At 32.5% G+C, this 7,415-nt stretch overlaps 1 long non-coding RNA gene across 1 annotated transcript in view; it reads left to right on the forward strand.

Moving 5' to 3' along the window:
- The window catches only part of LOC149816852 (uncharacterized), a 41,910-nt gene extending 41,621 nt beyond the window's left edge, over positions 1–289 (forward strand). The window contains exon 3 of the long non-coding RNA XR_016427762.1: positions 165–289. This is a non-coding gene — a long non-coding RNA (uncharacterized LOC149816852). The remainder of the gene's footprint in view (positions 1–164) is intronic.
- Positions 290–7,415: the final 7,126 nt, after the last annotated feature.

A 7,415-nucleotide genomic window follows, 5' to 3' on the forward strand; every position in this document is an offset into this window, starting at 1 on the left:
ATTCCTGTATTTGGCATTTTTTGATATTCATTTTGGAGTCGATTCTTCTGTGCTCCCACATGAATTGAAGCTTGCTAGCGCATTTGTTTTTTTCTTGCTTGGAAGAGATGTGGGATTTCAGTTCCATTTTTATTATCTAATTGATTTGTTTTGTTACTTGACAGTTTGTAGCTATGAATCAGTCAACGCCAACCTTGATCGTTGAGTGGATTCAACTATTATATAAGGCATACTGTGTAGCAATTTTTTCTTTTTGGATTGGAAAGTATGGTGGGGCAGGAGTGAGGAGGGTTGAAGATGTTTGAATTGAATTGTCACTCTAGGTTATTAAAAGAAAATCATATCATGCATGTTATCATGATGCTGACTGAATCAACAAGATGTATGAATGTTATCTTTCTTTTTCAATGCCACATAAAATTCTTTTGCATCAATATGGCTTCGGTGGCTAAAGCAAGGCTAGTAGATTGCCCAAAATGCTAGCATTCTCCCAGAAATTTCACAGTTTTCTGTCTGTTTCTGTCTGTCAAAATGAATAGCAGTATCAAAAGCAATTTGAGACTTTAGGCCGTAATGGTATCGTCTCATTGTATGATGCTTTAGATAGACAATTTGATGGTAGACAAAGAGTCAAAAAATCCAACAACCAAATATTAGACCTACAAATGTTGTGATTTTCCTTCTACTAGCAATGATTGTACAACTAGGTTGCTGGTCGAAGACTGATACTATCTGGAAAATGAATCTCCATCACAATTTACCCATGTTGGGGCAGTGTTGTAGGACTTTTACATTGATTTGGTTGTGCCATCAACTAATAGAAATAGTGAAATTCACCACGTCATACAAGAAAGATTGTGTATACCAGTCACTTGGTCCATTTCATGTACATGCTCCTTTGTATATTCATAAATAAGCTACATAAGGTCTTAATAATACAAAATGAATTATAAATAGTCTGCCCAAGGTCACTAAGGTATCAAAACTTCAAAAAGTTGTGATAGAAACTTGTCATGTAAGCAAGACTCATAGGCTGCATATGCATCTGATTTCAATGCCCTGACATTAAACAAAAAGTGTATTAGTAATAAAGCAAAATTTTACACAAAACAAAATCAAATTGTCAGGAGAGCACCTTCTCATGATATATATATTGAGAATAATGTTATAATACCTTGTTGTGCAAACCACAAGATAAAGAGAAGAAAATAATAGGACAAGTGTAAACCCCCCAAATTTTCCACCCTCGCTCACAAACCCTTTCCCCTCGCCACTGGGACGCGTTCTCTGAATCCTTCAGGGAACCAGTTGGTCGACATCTGATCCAGGGGCATCCAGAGCCCAAATTTTCCCCAAATTCAAATATTTCAAAATTCAATCTCTATTTTGGCTCAATTTCAATTATCAATTTTCATCTTCGAACATAAATATTTAATTCCTTGTCTATGCCAGGGGCCCGAGACTTCAAATCCCTCACCCAGGGTTCACCTTTTGTAATCATTTCATATCATTTCATACCATTTCTTGTCATTTCATGTCATTTCATCGCATTGCATGTCATCCTGGAGATCCAGCATTTTTGTTTTTCAAAAGCTTCAATCAAGATTTGAGTTTTGAAACTTATCCTTCAAAATTAATTTCAAATACCTGAGTTTTAAATCAATATTTCTTATTTGTCAACCCCCAGGATCTTATACTCATTTATTTTAAAATATTTTCTTCAAAAAAATAATCTGGATTCATTTTAAACTCAAATTTTAACTCATTTCAAATCTCAGACGGGATCCATCTAGGTGGCATCGCTTCTAGATCACTTCTTTCGTTTCTCAAATTTTAGTTATTTCAGAGTTTTAGTTGATTTAGGATTCTGTCTTTCTACCTTTTTAACCCTTTTCAAAATTTCATTTTGGTTTTGAACCAGAAGTAGCCTTACCCCTTGCCCATTTCTGACTTTTTTTGCCAAAATTTTAGAATCTCAGTCGGACTAGGACTCTGTCCCAGAGTTTTAGTCAGATTAGGACTCTATCCCGATTTCATCATTTATTCATGTTTTTCACATGTTTTCAAAAACCTTCTCATCTGACTTTCAAAAAGATAAAAATCTTAGAGTTTCAGTTAGACTAGGACTCTATTCCGGAGTTCCAGTCGGATTAGGACTCTACCTTTTATCTCTATTTTTACCTATTTTCAAGAAAATATTTCAAAATCTTTCGAGAGAAGTCAAGATTTTAGAATTTTAGTCAGATCAGGACTCTGTTCCAGAGTTTTAGTTGGATTAGGACTCTAATCTTGACTTCATTTTTTGAGAAAATCTTTCAAAAAAATTCATTTATCTTTCCAGAAACCAAATTTTAAAGTTTTATGATTTTATCATAGAGTTTCAAAATTTTAGAACTCTATTCCAGAGTTTCAGTCAGCCCATAACTCTACTCTGATTTCATTTTTTACTTTTATTTTACTTGTTTTTCGAAAACAGATCCAATTATCAAAGTTTCAAGTCATTTAGGACTCTATTTTAGAGTTTCAAAATTTTAGGACTCTAACCCTAATTTCATCATTTTGTTCATTTTCACCAATCTCTGAAAAGATCTTTCAAAACCGCTTTATTTGTCTTTTAAAAACCCAAATATGGAGTTTCAAAATTTTAGGACTCTAGTAAGGAGTTTCAGTTGGTTTAGGACTCTAAATTTCTTGATTTTATCCTTTGCCTTTATTTTCATCTGTTTTAAAAACCCTTTTTAACCTTTATTTTAATCCTTTTCAAAATCCTAATGTGGGGCCCACACAGTTGGTGCCACATTTGAAAAAGTTTAGGCTAGTTCAAGTTTAGTTAGTGTCCAAGTTAGATTAGGAGTTTGAAAAACCAAATTTGATTTTAAAATTCAACTTTTATTTTGACCTTTTAAAACCTTGTTTTTAAAACTTTTAATTAGGGTTTTAAAAATCAAATGTGGGCCCACATGGGTGGTGCCACATTTGAGATTTTTTTGGAATTAATTAGGAGTCTTAATTAGGTTAATTAGGGTTGACTAATTAGAGTCTTAGTAGGTTGAAACTCCTCAAGTAAAATTGCCCCCATGTGGTTTATCTTAATCAATTAAGAAAAGTTTCAGAAAAATCAAACTCTTTAATTAAGAGTTGGAAAAACCTATAAATAGGGGCTATGGATTTCAACCAAGCCCATGCTTTTTCACCCTCTTTCTCTCTCAAAACCGTGGCTCCCTCTCTCCCTCAAGTTCCTTCTTCCTCTATTGTTGCCCAAGGTAAGTTTTCTTCTTTTATTTATTTATTTTGCTATTGCTGCCTCTTTTAGCATGTTTTTTCTTTTCTTTTACTTCAAAAAAATCATGTGAAGACCCCAAGATGATGATCAACTAATGTTTGAGGGTACCTTACATGTTTTGATCCATTAACAATGTTTACTTTTTTTTTATTATTATAAACGCCCAAAAAAGATCGAGATTCGACCGTTCGACGGGTCGAATCCCTCTTTTAATGGCTAAATCAAATTCGTGATCATGCTTCCCTATTTTTTTGTTTATTTTATTATATTAATGTTTATTTTGTTTTTTCAAGCATCAAATCATGATTCGTTACATTATTTTCATTTTTTTTGTTTTTACATGCTTAAATTAGGTTTATTCATGTGCTTTATTGATAATATGTGTTCTTGATTTCAGGTATGCAGGAACAACATTATTGCATGTGCATTTTTTCTGTTAATAAATTCTTATTTTTTTAAGATTAAACCATGCATGTGTCAGTCATTCTCAATAAAAAAATTAGATTATTTTGGGTTTTGTAACCCTGCTAAAAAAATCAGAAAACGAACTCTGGTTCTTGTACTGTGAAAACACTATGTGGAATTGGGGATGGATTGTCGAGGTGATATCTTCCTCATCGAAGATTTGATCGATGATCTATAAAAAACAGTGGATTCTTCAAGATGTCTAGTATATTTTGTGAAATTTTCAGATTTTTTATAGTCATTTTTTATTTTTACTCTGTCAAAAATCAGAATCTATTTCACAGAAACCGTTATGTATTGTTCAAGCCCCAAGCCGACTTGCACAGATGATATCTCCCTAACCGGAAATCCGATCGGTGATCCGTAAAATAGAGTATCTTAAGAATGATGTATAATGTCTCTTGTAAATTGTTTATAAATTTTCATTCTGGTTTCTATATTTCCCTTCACCCGAAATAAGATCTGTTTGTTTCACACCGTTATACGTTCGCTGGAATCAAGCGTATATTGTCGGACTGATATCTCCCTAACCGGAGATGATTTTTATGATATGTGAAAAGAATTATTTTTGTTCAAATGTCTAATTTCTCTATGTGAAATTTTACAGTTTTTCATTATTGTTTGATACCTAAATCGGGTCTAACACTGTGATAAATACATGCCCACGGGCAAAATTGCATATTTTTATGTTTTTTATTTAATTTTCATATCAAAATAATACCAAAAATATATTTTTTTTATTGCACTTTAATTTTAGGGTTATTAGAAGTGTCCATGTCGATTTTTGTAAATTTTAGAATTAATTTGATACATTATTTAGTTAAATCATAAAAATAGGATGCCTATAAAGTCTTGATTCGACCGAAACACAGGTAAAAATTGATATTTTTATGACATTCCAATTTTTTCATGAAAAGTTTGATATTTTTTAGGTTTGATCATGTTCATAATTATGCTAGGGTGCTCCACACCTGATTTGATGTTGATTTGAATCTGTTTGATCCCTGAATTAAAAGTTTTACAAAAATCTTTTCTGAAAGCCCTGATTTCAAGGCCATAGTCTTGTTTTTAGGGGCATTTTAGTCATGTTTTCTAACATTCTGAATTTTAAAATTGTTTAGTTTTATTATTTTTTTAATTTTGCATCATCTTTTATTATGTTTATCTCAGCAAAGCATGGAAAAAGGCTTATATTCGGATAAATCCATCAATTTTCAGATATTATTGGATAAATTCTGAAAAGCCTACATTTATCCACTAATGAGTTTGCTAATTTTGCAGGGATACTTAAGATTGTGTTTTTTTTATTTCCTTTTCTTTTTTTTAATTTATTAGTGATGTAAATTGTAAATTTGGAATAAAAATTTAATTTCCTGCTTAGATTAGGGTTGCATTGCATATAGTTTATTTTTTTATATGATTCGTGTGATGAATGATAATTCGTGCATTTTCAAATTCACAATGGTCTACACGAATGGCACATGCACTCGCTTCTAAGGAGTTAATAAACTCGATTGAATTTGTATTTGTGGCCATAGTCAGAATACGAACAATATTCAGATTTATCTTCTTTTAAGCCACAAACAACCTACACTCTTAGGCATTTTAAAAAATCATAGCATATTTTAAAGTTTTTCTAAAGTATTTTTCCCTTTTAGAATCAAATGAACTATATTCAATACACATTTGTGGCCATAGTCAGGAATATGTGCTGAATTTATTTTATCTTAGTTCTATAATGCATAAAATTTCTTTTATTAAAGATTTTTCACAAATTCTTCAGAAAATACTTTTGCAAATCACATTCATTCATTCATCTAGCTTAGACTGCATCATGAAAAGACTTTCATAGGGCCACACACCCATCCCTTTTGATGTTTTCCAATTCAATCTCAACAAAAATCGATTTTCTCTAAGTCTTTCCTCAGAATTTGATTTTCTCAAAAAGATCTCATTTTCTTCAGAAATCGATTTTCCTTTTCTTCAAAATACTTTCTCAATGTGATTCACAATTTTTAAGGTGTTCTTTTTTCCAAGTATTTTCCAATCTTAGAAGCATACATCATGTTTTCAATCTGCATTTTCCAAAGTTCATAACACATGCCTGATTCTTTGTGCATTTAGAAAATAGAATATCGATTTAGAGAGTTGAGCAAAGCAAAGCACATGATTGATCCTTGGTTCGATTACCCATGGTTATGGTGCCAGAAATGGTTGAACCTCGTACCGACAGGTGAGTCTCATTCTTCGAAATTATCCTGCATTTTAAAATAGAGGTGAGTTATTTTCAAAACTTTTTTAAAGGTCAGTTTAACTTGCAAAAGTAAAATTTTGCAATGATAACAGGTTTGGCAATCGAGATGGGACCTGTCTTCGCCTGATCAATCTAATGCTTTGCTCTATTCAGTTTGTCAAAATCATGTTCTACAATGTCAGCTTTATATCTTGTGAACCTAGGAGACTAGAATCAAACCGAGCTGACATGGATTGCATATAGACTTAAGCATGATTTGGTAGGACCGATTGAGGAGACATTATTCATGCTCACATAGACTTAGGTCTCATACAATCCTCTTCAATCTAGGATCTGATTGAAAATAATGTTTGCTTCTCATAATTTTTTCAAAACTCTACTTCTTTAGGTCATTAGAACCTTTTGTTTTCTTGCATGTTGATCATATTTCAAAAACAACCCCACATATGTTTACCTGGCCACCACGTTACTGGGCTTTCTTCCAGAACCATAATTTGGGATAAAGCCTCACAATTGAGCCACCTATTTGGGTTGAACCCCCCTGCCACGTACCAAGGGACATAGTCCAAAGTATATCGGCAGACGCTCAAGAATGTTAGAAAACATGAGCCTAGAACCGAAGAAATTCTTTTATGCCACATACATCGAGCATCAGCTCAGGTATATCGGCATAACATGATTGAACACAGATGATCTGAGCCTTAGAGTTAGGGTTAGGGTCCTACAATTATTTTAAAATTTGTGCTTTTAGAGTCAGCCTTTTAGGGATTGTTGTATGCACATACTTGATTGTGCAAGATGTGATTAAATGAATTTTAGTTATTTTCTTTTATTCTTTTTATTTTCTTATATTTTTCCATAATTTTCTAAAAATCCTGGATGATTTTCAAATTCTTCATTTATTTTCATTCCCGTTAATTATTCACAAACCCTGGACGATTTTTCATAACCTCTACTTTCCTTCAAAAAACTCCAAGCGATTTTTCATCGTTTCTTTTCTCTGGATCTCAAATTTCCATCTTTATTTTGATCATGCCTGCTATTTTTCTCAAGAAAAAATATGTGTTTTCTCAAGGATTTTAATCCTGTTTTCAAAATCTCTTCACCTTATTTTCAATGAATTCCATAATCATGACAGTGGGAAATTATCCGCCCACCTTCCCTTTTGGATTTACCTTAGTTGCATACTTCCTTCGTCGAAGTAACAACACAATTATCGAAATTCCAACGATGACCCAATCCCTGATAATGGGATATCTTTTCAAAAGTGCCAACCTAATCTCATCAGATTTTCCTCTTCTCCTTTTTATTCAAATTGTTGCCATTAAAAAAATCTTTTTCTTCCTCATCTTGATCATTCCTTTTGTCCTATAGAGAGTATCGCATTGTTGAATGGTTCAGACTAGATCGGGC

Source organism: Nuphar pumila, chromosome 14 (genome assembly GCF_984573655.1).
Source record: "Nuphar pumila chromosome 14, dmNupPumi1.hap1.1, whole genome shotgun sequence".
NCBI lineage: Eukaryota > Viridiplantae > Streptophyta > Magnoliopsida > Nymphaeales > Nymphaeaceae > Nuphar > Nuphar pumila.